Raw genomic sequence first — 16,458 nt, 5'->3', positions numbered from 1 at the left:
CCCTAGATTTTTCACAGACGTTGCAAAACATGAAACATGGCCACCTAAAAAAAAAAAAAAAAAAAAAAAGCCACAGTTGAAACCAGATATTTATACACCAAGAGAAAGATACAAACATATCTCTCTGTCTGTATCGATAGATTGAGATCCATCTGTGGGTAAAAGAGTTCATTTCCACTCTCAAAGTGTTAGAATTGTGCATTATTCTGGTGTTACTTTATGTCCAGTGTCCTTTCAGCACGGGGAGTTTGGACCCGAATGATCGCCAAGTTTGGTTTACTCTTAAAGTGCAACATATACACTTCACAATTTGCAGCGTAGTTGTAAGTTTCCCACCTGCAGTCAGAGTTATCGTATCAAGGAGGAAGAGCAGCACAGAATCTCACATCCAGTTTGCATCCAAATACGTAAAACATTTTTGAAAACTCATATTTTTGCAAATTTGTCAATTTTTTTTGTGCAAATCCAACATAAAGTATGTTACTTAAAAACTACTATTACGTTGAAAGGTATTGTTACTTTTTAAAAAAATAATAATACTTTCTGCCGTTGGTGGTATGCTTCAGCGTGAAACTGATTTGCAGCCGACGGAGGGCAGCAACGCTTCCTTCAGGCTGAATGTTTTTCTGCAACACTGAGTTCCCAGGATCAGGGCGCAGCTGTAAATGTGACAGGACATCATGTCCTGAACACCGTGTGCCTCTGTACAGTGTGCCACAACAAAAGGCCGAGCCGCATCGAACCCTTTAAAGCCAGCCGGTAGACTGAGCAAGGCGTTCACTCCGGCACCTCAGTCCATCGGCTGATTGGATGCGTGAAATGATGTATGCTGGCTTCGTATCGAGGTCAGTCGCTGCAAACACTCTGTGGGCAAAACAACAATGTCTGCCGTGTTTTAAAATCTTACCATGCGAAAGTACAATGCCTATAAAAAGTGTAGGAAGTTTTACCTTTTTATTGTGCTTAAAATGAGTCATGAGCAGATTAATGTGACATTTTGGACAAAAGAAATGTGTTTAATGTAGCAGTGAAACCTGATTTCTACAAAATAATGAACTTTAGATAAAAATATGTAACCTAAAATAATTGCGTAAACAATTATCCAGTCAGTCTTTAGTATATGCACCTGGGCTTTGACTGGGCCACTCTAGAACATCCACCTTGTTGTCTTCAAGCCATCTCTGTGTAATTTTAGCTGGATGCTTCAGGTTGTTGTCTGGCTGGATGGTAAACGTTATCTGAAGCCATAGCTCTATGATGGAAGCTAATTTTCCTCCAGGAGTTTAAGGTTTTGCTGCATTTATTTTACTTTCCACCCAGGGTTGAGAGGCCTCACTGCATATTGTTCAATGCTCCATTCACTGACATGGGACTGTCATAATGTAGCCAAATAAATATAACACAAATCATTTTCGTCGACCCATTCGTCAGTTTTCTTGAAGGACATCGACCTAATCAAGTGAATCCGGTCATCTCACATTTTGCAACTTGAGCTGACCAGAGTTAGAGATAAGCCAGTGGAGATGATTGTAGCCCAAGGGGAAGGAAATAAGAACACTAAAACACAGCGGCAAAAAAGAGAAGTACTAAAAAGTTGTAATCCAGACTAGAATTAATTTCTGTGCCAGTTATTATTAATTACAAGGAAACAGAGGCTCTCATTGCCATTCGCTTGGCTTTGGCCGGTGAAGAACCTGGGCAGCAGTTTGTCTCCTCCATCTCAGCTGCTGCAGCATGTAGCTTCTTGTAATTTCTCCCTAGAACGGTTCGGTCCAGGGATCCTCATGTCCAGATGTTCCGGAGCTTTTAGATGTGTTCCTGCTCCAGCACACCTGAATCAAACGACTCAATCACCCCTTCAGCATTCAGTCAAGTTCTCAAGAGTTTGACTCAGGTGTGTGAAAGGGCTGTCGCTATGTCTCTTCCGTCTCTGGAGACCTACAGGACCGACTTCGGAGAGCCCACAGCGTCACCACGGCCCCTTCAGGGCCCGGCCAGGTCTTACCCTCAGCGAGGCGTTTCAGTGCAGTAAAGAGCTGTTGTTGTCCTGGACACCGCAATTTCATCCAAGCCCTGAAAAATCATCTTTTTCTTAAGGTCCCGATCCGGATTGTTTATATTTGTCTCTGCAATATTATTTTATATTTATTAAAATATACTTCTTCTTCTTTTTTTTTTTTGGCACTGCCTTTGAGAGTTGCTATTTTTTAAATTTCGTTTTACTGTTTTTGTACAACGACAGTAAAGAGACTCTGATTCAGAGGAGTGAATGCTGAAAGTCAGTGACTCGATGCAACCTGCTGGGTTTCCTTAGATAGAAAACCTTCAAAAGTATTTTTAGCAATGAACTGAACTACTGCACTGCTTGAGAACTGAGATCAAATGGAATGAATTTTTTCTCTTTTTTTTGTGAAGTGCCTCAAGGCAACATTTGTTGAACACTGGTGGTGTAGAAAAGAAAACTGAATTGAACTGAAAAGGTCACCTGGTTGCTTGAAAGGAAAATCTAAAAACATGGCACTGAAACCATAAAACACTGCAAGGTGAATCCATCTATAGGAAATGAGACAAACTGTGCGATAAAGGCAGACTTGTTTGGAGTGAAAACTTGTTTTTTCCTGCCGCGTCATCCTAAAAAGAATAACCATCATCTAGGCCAGACCAGGCTATGTGGAACAAGCCGCAGGTCATTTAAAGTTTGTTCTCACAGCAGATTAAAGGCAGGTGGATTAGGATTACTCAGATCCATGTGTGTCTGTCCACACTTCCACAGGAGAAGAGAGGTCAGGAAGTGACGGGCGCCGGGATTAAAGCCCTGACTTGGGTCAAACGACAGACCGACTGCACCCACACACACACACACCCACACGCACACACACGCACACACACACACACACACACACACACACACACACACACACACACACACACACACACACACACACACACACACACGCACACACACGACATCACAATCTGATGTTAAAAAAGAGCTGGTCATGAAATGTCAACAGTTCAAGCACAGTTCAGGTGCAGGTCTGAGCGGCTAGTGCAGAACACGACTGCATCTGTTTAAAACATGAATCAATAAACTTCGTATTTTAAGACGGATGTCAGCTCTGAGGTTCAGCGAACAGTAAATTTAACTGATACCAGCAGGAAGTTCTGGGATTCAATAAATATATTGCAAATGTATGAATTCAACTAGATTAGAAAATATCTAAAAGGTTCTTCCAGCTGCGTGTTTTGCATAATCTCGTTTTTGCTTCTTCTTTTTGTTGTTGTCACATTTAAATGTTTCAGATCTGTGATGAAGATCTTATGAAAACACAAAGAGAAACAGAGAGAGTAATCACATTTCAGTTCAATCTCCCAATCCCAGGTCTGCTCATTGACAGACGTGTGGAGTCAGGAAATCTCTTAAACATGTTAAAGTCTACATAAAGTAGGCTCACAGGAGATCTACAGGTCTAAAAAAAAATAAATCAATCTGGCATTTCCCCGATCTACAGGAATTTAAGAGCAGTTGAGAAACTGACGTCTGCAAAATAATCTCAATGCTTTTTGACTCCAGTAATCCACAGTGAGACCCACAAACAGTGAAAACACAGGACAGTGGTTAGTCTTCCCAGTAGCAGACCAACCAAAATGATCCCAGGCTCCCTGGCTGCAGGAGGTCACAAAGAGCCCAGGATATTACGTCTCAGCAGGATGTCTTCGAGGTGAGGTCAGAGATCATGAAGCATTCGTCCCCTAGGATAATTATTTCCTTATTGTTTTTAAAAATCAGTCACGATTAACAAAATCTGGCTTTTTGATTAAACAAATTACCAAAACAAAAAACTTTTTCCTACTGATTTCTGCAAAAAAATAATTAAATTTTTAATAAAAAATGTCCACCTTAAACCCTTTACTCAGTCCTTCCGGTCCGTATTTAGTATTTGCGCCTCCGGCTGATGTGCAGTTACCTTTGTCTAATATTAAAATGAGTTTGACGGGAAAAAAAGAGAAAAAAAAAACACAAACAAAAGAAATCTGTAAGGTGCAAGTCAATCCCTCAGCACTGGAGTTAAAATCTGCTAGCAGCTTGGAGATAATTTTGTGTTTTGAAATAAAGAGAGATATTCCAGTAAGGCTTTTCTGGAGGAACCTTCCTAGGACTGGACTCAGTTTGCGTTTACGTCACAGTGAACGGTCGGCGCCGCAGCAGGACTGGGTGAGCCTGGTTCTGAGCCAGACAGACTCTCTGAGGACAGCTTGTCTGTGTGGTTCTAACCCGATGTCAGGTCTGCTGTGTTTCTCTGTGACCCCTGTGTGAACTCTCCACGAACTCCTCATCAGAGATTCAGAGTGGATAGAAAAAAAAACAAAAAACCTACCCTGTGCATTTGGTAGGGGAGCGGGGAAGACATGAGATCTCTAAGACACAGATCTGACTAAGACAGACCTGCAAGGCATAGATCTGACTTTGATCACAAAAGAAAATAATATGGACATGTTTCGTTTGGGAAGGCTCACTGAAGACTGACACAGTAAAATCACAGAATTATGTAAAAGCTTTTATGTGCTCTCCTAATCTGAGCCTGTTGTTCTGAAAGGAACATTATAACAGAGGCTGCAGAGTGAAATGATGAATCAAAAGTAAAACCAAGAGTGATGGTGGAGGAGCCTAACGTCGGGTTAGTCGTCAGTATTTCCTCATGGAGATGCTGAGGCTGAAACCTGACACATTTTTATATCCATCGCTGATGTAATCTAATGTTTAAATGTGATATATGTCAACATTTTAGTTCATGTTAAAATGAACTCAAAGGACTGAGAGACAGACAGACAGACAGACAGACAGACAGACAGACAGACAGACAGACAGACAGACAGACAGACAGACAGACAGACAGATAGCTTACAGAAGCTGTTTTTAGGCCAAATGTTGTAAACTGACTATTTCTATAAATGGAGCTCAAAACACACAGCAGGAAAAATCCTTCAGAAGAATAACATTGCACTAAAGCGTTGCCTTACTTTACGTTTTCAAAGAGGAAATCTCTAAATATTCGCATGCCCACGCTTTTTGAGCCGCCGTGTCAGCTATTAAACTTGACCGCCAGAGCAGGCTAGTTTTTGTCCTGTCCATTAGCATGTCTAGGAATAAGGCTTTAGCATTTTAGCCCTAGATATATATTAACCTCGCAGACCTTAAAACTGAAGACATTTTAAAATCCATCCATCTTTCTACACTCTTGTCCCTGTGGGGTCGGGAGGTCCTGGTGTCTATCTCCAGCTAACGTTCCGGGTGAGAGGCGGGGGTCACCCTGGACAGGTCACCAGTCTGTCACACCTAGGGAGAATTTAGAGAGACCAGTTTACCTGACAGTCATGTTTTTGGACTGTGGGAGGAAGCCAGAGTACCCGGAGAAAACCCACGCATGCACAGGAACATGCAAACTCCATACAGAAAGACCCCGGGCCGGGAATCGAACCCAGGACCTTCTTGCTGCAAGGCAACAGCTCCACCAACTGCGCCACTGTGCAGCCCCATTTTAAAAGCCTCATCATTAAAACACTAATAAAGCCTTTTCAGTAAATCAAAAATGTTTTGTAATAAACACAAGCAAGTTTTTACCCTCAAAGTTAGCTAGCTAGCTAGTCTGCTAGCTTGGTGAGCTAGCCTAGCAGACATGTACTTCTACCGAAACGTCTTTATTCCTGCTTAGATCCAAACAAGTGAGTTCCCTCACTTCCTATTCTGATATTGCAAAGTTTATCAGTGAGTTAATATTTTTCAGCTTCTTTCATTTGTTAAAATAAATGCAAACTGCATCTAACGTTGCAAGTTAGCGCGATGCCTTAACTATTAACAGAGATATTACAGCTTTCCCCCCCCCCCCAAACAAATCTGCCCAGAGTTTGTAGATTATGAAGGGACAAAGTAGAACATGCAGAGAGAGCATTATTAGGATTCATGTGAAAAGGTGACATTATATTTTAGCAACCATAAAAATCGAAAGCAGCATCAGTTCCATCTTGGGACTTCTTCCCTTTCACAAAATGACTCATTAAAACATACTTGAAACACCTCGACGCGGTCAGAGTGCAGTGTTCGAAAGCAGATAAAGGAACTGATCAATAAGTCTTTTATGAGAAGCTGAGGCCTGAACAGAAAGGCAGAAGCCATTAGGCTCATTAAAGATTACTCAGCTGCATCAAACAGGACGCCGAGCATATTGTTTTGGCTTCCTGCATGTCCACACTGAGCAGAAAGATCACAAAGCCTTCACGCATTAGACGGCATATGGTTGAAAGGACAGAAGCTAATGGAAAACTTGATGATCAATAAGACAAAGAAAAACAAATATATTTCAGAAATCAATATGCCGAGCCCATGTGTGGAGCTCAAAATGTCAGATATTTACAGCACTTTTTTTTTTTTATTGTTTACTTGTTGCTTCTCCCAGCACACACACACACACACACACACTCCTGACATTTTGTCTTGTTCATCTCAGTTCTCCGTTCAAAATTAGCAATTCAAGGGTTGTGCTGTGGTGGCGCAGGGGTTAAGCACAACCCACATAAGGAGGCCTTAGTCCTCAACGTGACTGTCGCAGGTTCGATTCCTGGCCTGACAACCTTTGCCGCATGCCTTCCCCCTTCTCTCATTACCCACTTTCCTGTCAATTAACTATCAAATAAAGGCCACTAGAACCAATAAAACCTTTAAAAAAAAATTAGCAATTTAATATTTTAGGATGAATCTGTTCACTGGAGTTCAGCTCATGTCAGTCATTTTACATTTATTTTAGTTTTTGTCAGATTAGATTCAGTGGTCATATGTATTTGCATAGAGATCTTCCATTTTAATTCACCTGATTTCCGGCTTCATGCTTTAACATAAACACTATCATTCTGTGAAACGTTTGTTTCTTTACTCAATCGACACTGAAGGGAAGAACCAATCAGGTATGACAGCAAAGGTTGAGGTCCAGCCAATCGTTGGATGTCTGGACATCAAAATCGGTGACCTGATGTTGTGATGACCTTCCCCCAGTCAAAAAAAGTATATTTTAAATAACTCAGAAATAGTTATTTCTGAGTTATTAGAAATAACTAGAAATAATTATTTCTAGTAATAATAATTATTATTTTGGATGAAATAATTAATCCAAAAATTTATTATCTTGGATGTAATAAAAACACATCCAAAAATAGTTTGGATGTGTTTTTATTTCTTACAGAAAGTTTCTGTTTATATCATAGGGTTTGTGGTGCTTTTCTATTCTAAAGAAAAAGATCAAACTTCACATATTTCACAACGAGATATTAATATACATAGAAACACCTCACATAAACCGGAATAACAGAACGTACGATGGCCAGCGTAACTAATCAGTACATTATTGCGAGGGAACGTGAGTGGAAAAGAAACTCCCCACGTCCCACAGGGACGCCGCAGATTCGCAAACAAAAACTTAGAATTGCAAGCAAAAGTTTGAGAAGCGCAACCAAAGGTTTCTGACACGCGCAAATGCAAGCTTATATTTTTGCAAACAACTTTTTTTTTATTTACAAAACTAGTTATTTTAATTTTAAAAAATAGCTTTTTATATAAAGAAAAAAATAATTAAAAAAAACCCTGTTATACTTCCAAAAGTTTTGATCAGAATTTTTATTTTTATTTGAGATTAGGTGTTTTTCATTGAATAATTGTGAAACAAATTTAACTCCATACAAGTATTAAAAGTTTTGGGAACCAAAGACATGAAATCCTGCTTTCAGACTGAAAATGTGCGGCAGAAACGTATTTAGTCATTCTTGACCTAAAACAGAGCTACCATACTAAAATTATGAGGAGCTGAAGATTAAAAACCAAGATGTACAGATTTGTGTTTTTTTTTATTGAATCCCTTTGAAAATATCTTTTCATCGTTTGTCGAGAGTGGCATGACATAACAATATAATCTGAATAATATGTTTTTATGCGTATATGAATTCATCAGAATCGGCTTTATTCGCCAAGCTGAGCACAGAAACAAAGGATGTGACTTTGATTCTGCTTTTCTTTCAGGAAGACCAGGCTGAATTTAGGTAAATATGCCTGTTATCAATTTGGGCACATTTCCTATGAAGTGTTCACCAGACCACCTCGGGGTTAAACCATCTCTGTGGTGCTGCCCTGCAGGTAAAAGTCCAAACCGTTGTATCCAGAATGTGTGGGGTCTGCAGACATGTCAGCTGCTCTGTTTTTGGTCTTGGTTTTAATAAAGTGAAAGGAATTGAACTGAAGTGTATGATTATATATGAACTTGATTTGAAAGGCATTAAGAAATGATTTAAACAAACTGACCACGGCTATAGTTCAAATTTAACTTCAAAGTAAATAATGTAAAAATGAATTTAATCGTATTGGATTCTATTGCTTGAGTTAAGAGTGCGTAAATAATGTTTTCTAAACATTTAAATGCAGCCAGAACAATTGATGGAATCTGGAAAAGATCTTCCATTTGCATTTGCAAACATTTTCCAGACTGCAGGATGGATTTAGTTTGGAGCGATCAAAGGCCGTCTGGTATTTCTAGGCTGATAAAACGGGATTAATCCAGCGGGAATTCAACCTCCTGCTGCTTGAAAACACACTGCTGGTCACAGTCGCTGTAAAACAAACCAATCTTCTGCTCGCCAGGCGTGGATGTCATCACCGAATCACACACCGACTTCCACGAACACACATTTTAAGCTTTTATTTGCCGAAACGTTGTCAAAGATATTTACAGCAAAATAACAGATGCTTTCCTCAAACATCTAATGGCTCCTGTCAGCTTTATTAAGAACGACAACAACAAAAAGTCGCTATTTTACACCTGAAAGACGATTCTGTACACACTGAAACATGGAAAGAGTTCAAGATATCATCCACAAGAGTTCGAGGAGGGTGTGGCTCTGTGCAGCATTTACAGTGAGGCAATTAAATCTTTTGTTGCATAGTGTTCAAGTGAAGTTATCAATATTCTGCAAAAAAGGTACATGGAAAAACAGCAGCAGGAGCAAGTGAGCACAAACTGTGACATGAACTATGACCTTTCACTGCGTTTGGTGGCTATAAAGGTGAAACACAGAACGGGACAGAATGAACTAACACCTTCCAGGTAAAAAAAAATAACTAAAAAAAAAAGAAATAGCTCTATTACATCGTAGAACTGAAACCTTCACAGTTTGATGTTTGGTACCCTTTAACATCTACAGCTCCCGTAAGAGTTGGACATTTCATTTTGCTACCAGATGTCACTTTATTTCACACTCTGAATATTTAATGCAGAACCAGCTGCTGGCATTTCGACCACACAAGTTACTGAGAGCAAAAACACAGTTATGGCCGAGCAGGAAAACATGGGAAATGCTGAGAAATTTAAAAACTGCAGTATGTAACTTTTATAAAAAAATAAAATAAAAAAAGTTACATATCTGTTGAAACGGTCACCAAAGCGTGATAGTGTAATACAAGAGATAATCTGTGTGAAACAAAAAGTAAAGTTTCCCTGCCTTCTCCCAGCAGCACAGGAAGGAGGTGGAGATCAATCTTTTAACAGACTGTCTCATAAACTGTCACGACATGGTGACAGATTTAAATACATATTAAAAATAGGTTTTATGAGTTGCATACCACAGCTTTTATGTAATTCATTTGCTTTTCTCAACAACCTGAGCTCATAGACTTAACTACTCGCTGAAGCCCGTCGTAGCTTCCCCAACAACTGCAGAGGCCTTTCAAAACAAAAGCAGCCTTCTCAGACTTCCATGCAGAATTAATCTACATATGATTTTCAGTCTTCCTGCTGATCTCATGCCAGTCTGAGCGTCCAGATGTACCCAGAGGAGGGTTAAACACCACCATCTGCCTTTAGATAAAGTCCTGGTAAAACCCTTATTGGAGCTGTAGCTTTTAAATGAACACACTGTGGCTCGTAGGTGAGATGTACATTTAGTAAAACTCTGGGAAAAAGAGAGGTGTTGGTTCCAGCCAGAACCTCGGAAGGAAGAATAAAACATCAAGTATGGGGTCAGATGCTTTCCTACTCAGCCACTGTGAACCCTATCCTCACTCCTAAGACGTTACTACAGACCGTTGAGGGTGATGAGTGTTAAGCAGGAGGTAGCATCACGCTACAGAAGAACTAAAACAAGTCTCAGAACTACTGTGGCTGCAGAGCCAAGTCACTGAAGGACACTCAAGTCCCAAAGAGAGGCTGGTGACAACATTTCGTGCTCTCTCTCTCTCTCTGTTTGTTCAGTCATATTCCCCTGGAAGTCCTTCAAGCTCTGGATTTTTCATTTGCCTTTAGGGCTCTATAGCAGACAAGTCCAAACGTCCTGTGATTTCCTGTCTAACCGGTCAGCAGGCTACAACCGAAAGAGTTCAAATCACTTCAATAAGAAGCGGGAAGGAACCAGAGAGAAGGACGAGTGTCTCCGTGTGCCTTTGGGATTATTCTCAGATGGTACAGCTTCCAATTTCCTGAAGAAACCCCCAAATGGCACCGGACAGCGAAATATTTAAAGACTCAATACTGCTCACGTGTAAAAGCTACAAAGTAACCCACTTCACACCATCCAAACCCCGTTACAAAATTGAAAATATATAAGGTGCAATGCTGGAAATGGCTGAAATCTGCACATTTTCTAATGTATATAGAGGTTTTCTGTCAGCCTGTCCAAAATGCCACACTCAACCTCAACAGAAAAACATTCAGTTGCTAAAACATCTGCTAGCGCTGGGAAAAATCATCAAAAACCGACTCCTTGGTCATGGAGAACTCTTATGGCAAAGGAAAACCGTGTGCACTTGGTCCATGAGGGGCTCTTTGGTTTGAACAGGAACTAATGCCCAGTAAGACGAGTTTAAATGATCGTGTTTGGTTACAACTGCACAGGTTGAAAGGCCTGATATGACGAGTTCGCCTCAACTCTAAAAACCCATCAGATCTTCATCTGGAATGTGGCGCAGATCATCATCATCAACACATCGCTGTCGTTCTCTGTTGTTAAACTTCTGGGAGATTTTTCTGATTCCTAATTGCGCCTCAGTGTTGAACTCCGAGAGACCCCCCGACTGCCTCCTCTGAAATCATACCCGCTCGATGAATCATTCAAAACTTTTAAAACAAAATGTTTGCACATTTTGCTAGCCTGAAACTTCACAAGTTCGCAGACTTCTCAGGTTTCCATCTTGGTTCAGAACCTTCAGGATGAATTCTCCCGCGGGTCCAGTCGACTCGGGGTGAATCCTCTTAAAGGCACAGAGATGTTTGAAGGTAGCAGCCGTCTGTTCTTCAGAGTCATTACTCCCACGAATGCTTTAATCGGTGAGAACACGGCCAACCTGCCTCATAGTTCAGTACAGTACAAAAGTTAAGGAAGAACAAACTCATAAAACAAACTAGATTACAAAATGAAAGCTGCTTTCTGATCCAGCCAGCACTCTGACATTGTCCATCTCCCCAGTAAGCGAATAGAAAATGAAAATGAGATTGTAAGGAGTTTATTTGCATATTTCTCTGCCCCAGAGGTTTGGAATAATGCTCCAGTTTGTCTTGCAGCTCAGTTCTAGATCACGAGTCTTCACATTTCAGGTTGTCAGAGTCCTTCTTCCTTCCCCGTCCACTGCCATGGAGACAACAGGTCTGCAGAGAAACAGAGTGAAGAGGTCAGAATGAGGCGACGACACACACAGTGACTTTTGAGGCCGTCAGTTCTTACTGCCAAAGAAGCTCTTTATGACGAAAGAAACCTAACTTTTACAATCCACCTCCAGCTTTGCTTTGTCTCATTCAGTATCAGAAATCAAAGTTAAATTTTATTCCTCAGAACCTTGAGCTCTGTGAGTTTCCTCAGCAAAAATCTTTTCTTTTTTCACGGGCAGAGAGGTTTCCTTTTTACTCTTTGTGGTTCTTCAAAATCAAAACTGAACAAGGACATGATGTCAAAGTAAGTCCCAGGTTGCTCGAGTATTTTCCCGCACAGGAGCAGCAGTGGGAAGTAACGGCCTCAGGAAAGAGCAGCTGCACTGGAATCGCCTTACTGGACAAACGTCGCGTTTTCTGTTCATTAAACCGATAATGTTGGGATTTGCTGCAGGTTCAACAAAAGAAACTGCTCTCCTTGTGCATTTAGGATTGGTTTAGACACTTAATATTTAAAATTGTAGTATCTTGTTTACATTTCTAGAACTGGTTTTGGTTCTGGTACAGGGTGAGATAATATCAGTGAACCACAATGGTCTGTCCAAATATCCAGATATAACTTTTATGTAAATTAGAATAATAAAAATAAATGTGCTTAATGGAAACCACACTTTCAAAAGAACACGTTTCTCAGTAAAGGTTTTTGAGTTGGAATGAAGTGGTTTTTCAGCTGCATCAAAAGTATTGTATTTTGTAAAACTGCAATGGAAGCACTTTTTTTTTTTTTTTAAATCACGAGTCATGTGATCAACAACCGGATATTGTCACTGGCGCAAACCATGAAGAAGACAACAGGAAGTAGTTGGAGCATCATGGCGCGGCAGGTTTTTTTTTATTGCGTGAATAAACTTATTCAGATGTTATTTTGATTGTTTAGTTATTATCACAATTGTGAAATTGTGGGGTTTTTAGCAGAATGTCAGCGAAGGTTTGGACTTCATGCTCCATGAAGACCATGGACTTTACGTTGCTCATTAGCATTGTGAGAGCTGCTCTGGGTTGTTCTCAGTTGATCTTCAGACAGAACATTCAACCCTCTGCTTTCACAAAACAAAAACAGATATAGGTTTGTTCCCTCTAGAACATCTCCGAAGAAGGCGTTGCTGGACAACAGACTGACTGGCAGAGAAATTTGTCAAGTACATCTAAAGACATAGACGAAACATCAACTTATATATAATGAGATTTCAATATTCCAGAGTAAAATCATCTAGATTCATATGTTAATATTCACGAGGCAAAATGTGTGAAATTATTTTCAGAAACTTCTGGGTATAGACTTTTTTTTTTTAACAAACATTCAGTTTACATAAATTTATTGCATGCATAGCCACACACCTAATAACTAGTTTAGAATGGTCCTAACCAACTGTACAAGTTTTGGCACCATATATCACCATATATATGGTGATGGTGATATGTCACCATATCTCACCATCATGTATTAGTATGTGTGGAATCAAACAGGATCTGTGGCCATGACTGAACAGAAGGGAAGAAGACCAAGTGTTACTGTGGGGTAGAGTCTCGGCCGTAGTTTGTTCCTGGAGGGAAGCTTGCTGAACCTGCGTCCATGCTGGGTTCAGCGCTCGGCTCCAAGAATAGCCCAGCGGCTGACGTGCAGCGGCTCGTTCCCCTTTCACAGGTTGCATAACAGCAGTGCACATGTTAGGAACACAAGCTCAGCTGGAGGCATGCGAGCTGGAGAGCCTCAACCAATCCCACAGCATCCACTCCGTACTGCTGACTCAGGAGTTCTAGTATATCACCTCCAAGTGTGTGCTTAGTTTCTGTTTAAATCTGTCAATAGAGAAAAAACACAAACCACGCAGATGCTAAACATCTAACTGGAGGATATATTATAATGCATCAACTTTGAGGTTAGTCCACTTCTTCCCAACAGAAAAACAAGACTGTCTCCATCTGACTGTAGCGATTAAAACAGCTTCAGGAATATTTTGGATTATTTTAGGTGAACACCAGTCCCGATCTGAACACCTGCAAAGAGTTCTTCAGTAAGCATCAACAAGATCAGCATTGTCATATGTTCTCAGACGTGTAGAGTACTGTCTCCTTCCTCCAATAAACTGGTCCTGCTCATGTCTGAAACTAATGCCTGACCCGAAGAAATGTTTCAAAGGTCTTTTGTTTAATTGCAAGATAAAATGATTGGAGAACAACCAAAGAGCCCAAATAAGAAAAAAGTGGAAGAGAACATTAAATAGTGTTCCCTCTTATCTGCGTTTAAATTTGCTTATAACAATGCTCTGCATCACCAGCCTTTCGATGGTATGAAGCCAAGTTTACATCATCAGCAGTTTCATAGAAATGCTGATGAAATGTGTTGATTTGCATGTTTTACAGCCTCAAAACAACCCAGAGCCAGCAGGACAGCCAACATTCCCTCTCTAATGCAAATGAAGGGAACTGTTAGCATTATTAGCATACAAATAAGAGGCTTTCAAATTAAAAGCAGATGTTCCCGTTCTGTCTCATCTCACACTTCAAGTGTATTTCACAGCCTGAAGTCCTAATCTAAAGGCTGTGTTTCCACCAGACCACTGTCTGGAAAACGCTGGTATTTTCGGATGTTGATTGGAGAAACGTTCCATGTTTAGACCATCGAGACACCATAAGTCAGCTGCATTGTTCATGCCAACGATTTTTGCACATCATTGAACATGCATGCACTTGTAACTCTTAGCTTCCATTTCACTCATTTTCACCTCATCGTCAACAGTAACCCATCAACACAGATCTATTCTGCAGGAGGAATTGTGTTAAACTGAACAGGTTAAGTAGCAGAGCACAGCACAATGCTGTCTGCCATTGTTTTTGTTATCTGCCATTGTTTTTGTTATCTGCCATTGTTTTTGTTATCTGCCTATGCATGTGTAGAACGAACCCAGCAATCGTTCATTCTGCGCCTCCGCGCTTTCACGCCTGCAGACGCCTCCGTGGGGGAGCGGTCCAAAAACGATCTGACGTGAGAGACTCCTGTCACTAGAAACGTGTAAACAAATAACTAGACCACAACAAAAATGTTACACTTTCACCCAAAATTACATTTTTATTGCACTGGGAAAATCTCATTCATCCATCCATTTTCTTCTGCTGATCAGGGGTCGGGGGAAGCAGCCCAAGTAGAGAAAATAGATTGATCGATAAATCAAGCCTTTTGACTCAGCTCTCTCTTCACCATGACAGACCATTACAGCACCAGCTTTACTGCAGACCCCGCTCCAGTTTTCATTCATTCATTTGTGAACAAGATCCCGAGATACTTGAACTATTCCACTTGGGGCAGGACCTCTTCCCCGACCCAGAACAGACACTCGACCCTTTTAAGACCCTTTTCATTCTCATAATGTCAAATTATGACAGTCGCTATCTTATGCCATACCTAGGTTTTGAAGTAATATTCATGTTGTAATATTTACAAAATTTAGGATCTTCTTGGTAGAAAAATGCAACCACTTTTTATACAAGTGTAAGTAAAACCAGGCAATAAGTGCCACTTATTTCATAACTATAGAGAAAAAAAGTTTGGTAAACTCAATGGACTAGCATGTTGACAAGAAAAAAATCTGATTATTCCATTTAATTTTTAGGGCACAAACAAACACAAGGACAGTCTAGCTTAATTTTTTTTAGATGAACATTAAAAACATTAAAAGGTACAATAATTTTCCCAGTTTAAACACTCAGCAGAGACACAGGACTTTCAGATCCTTCCTTATTTCAGCAGATGCTGCCAGTGCCCCTGTTCATCAATTATTTACACCCAGAGAGACGGCTTTTCTGCTTTATTATTCACAAAATGATCCCATTAACATCACAAAGGCACGACAATATAACCACACAGAGCATGGGACAGATCCGTTTGACTTAAAGGGGATTGAGAAGTGTAAACCAATTAGATCCAACACAGTCACCATGAATGAGGACAGCAGACGGGAAAAGATGTGGACAAATGTTATTCTAAAGCACGGCGTAGCCACAGTTATGCCTCCACTATCCATGAACTGTACATTTCTGACCAGACTCAGGCTTTTCCTCTTCCTTAATTTAAGTCTGATTCATTTTACCACGACGTTATAGATTTAGAAATCTATTTTTGTGAGTTTTCTGCTCAATTCTGTTAAACTTCCTGATAAACAAAAACACACTGAGGTGTTTTAGTCGACCAGTTATGCAACAGCTCGCTTGTGTAACCGGCTCTGAATCCCAGAAGAAACATTTTTTTTACGGCCTCCCCAATCACTGAACCCAGACTTTTACAAGCATGCTATGGGCACAAATGTGATGGACACTCCCAGATCTCGGAGAGCTGCCTCCCTCTGGTTCCCCAACTTCTGTTCAGAACATGTTGTACAGTACAGTGTACTTCAGAGGAGTACTATCAAAAAGTCTGAATTATCTGAATCCTGTTTTTAAATGCTTTTGAGCATTAAACTGCGAAGCAGCAAAGCCTTGGAGGCATTGGCATATTCATTAGAACCGCTCTGCGCGGTGAAATGCCTCAACTTGTACAACGATTGTCGGTGCTGTCAATAGAAAAGAATATATAAAAATTGATTCCTGAAGTAATGAATTACTTCATTACATTCATTCAGAGGAAGAGAGGAGCTGTCAGAGCTCTGGGCTGTTTAAGACAGAGAGGCGTAAGCCTGGCACGCAGCGAGAGGACAAAATGTTCCCGACCAAAGCCTCCATAAGCCTT

General features: G+C 40.5%; 1 protein-coding gene across 2 annotated transcripts in view; it reads right to left on the bottom strand.

Moving 5' to 3' along the window:
* stk35 (serine/threonine kinase 35) overlaps window positions 1-16,458 on the bottom strand; it is a 28,042-nt gene that overhangs the window by 1,449 nt on the left and 10,135 nt on the right. The window contains exon 3 of one of the 2 annotated variants that reach the window (XM_005805802.2): window positions 8,724-11,675. The exons of the other annotated variant lie outside the window; for it this stretch is intronic. The gene's annotated coding sequence lies outside the window, so the exon portion shown is untranslated. Of the gene's footprint in view, window positions 1-8,723; window positions 11,676-16,458 lie in introns of those variants that run through there. 2 annotated transcript variants of the gene reach the window in all.

Source organism: Xiphophorus maculatus, chromosome 1, assembly GCF_002775205.1.
Source record: "Xiphophorus maculatus strain JP 163 A chromosome 1, X_maculatus-5.0-male, whole genome shotgun sequence".
NCBI classification, from domain to species: domain Eukaryota; kingdom Metazoa; phylum Chordata; class Actinopteri; order Cyprinodontiformes; family Poeciliidae; genus Xiphophorus; species Xiphophorus maculatus.
The sequence above is the reverse complement of the archived record's forward strand: the minus strand, read 5'-3'. Positions and strand labels throughout refer to the sequence as shown.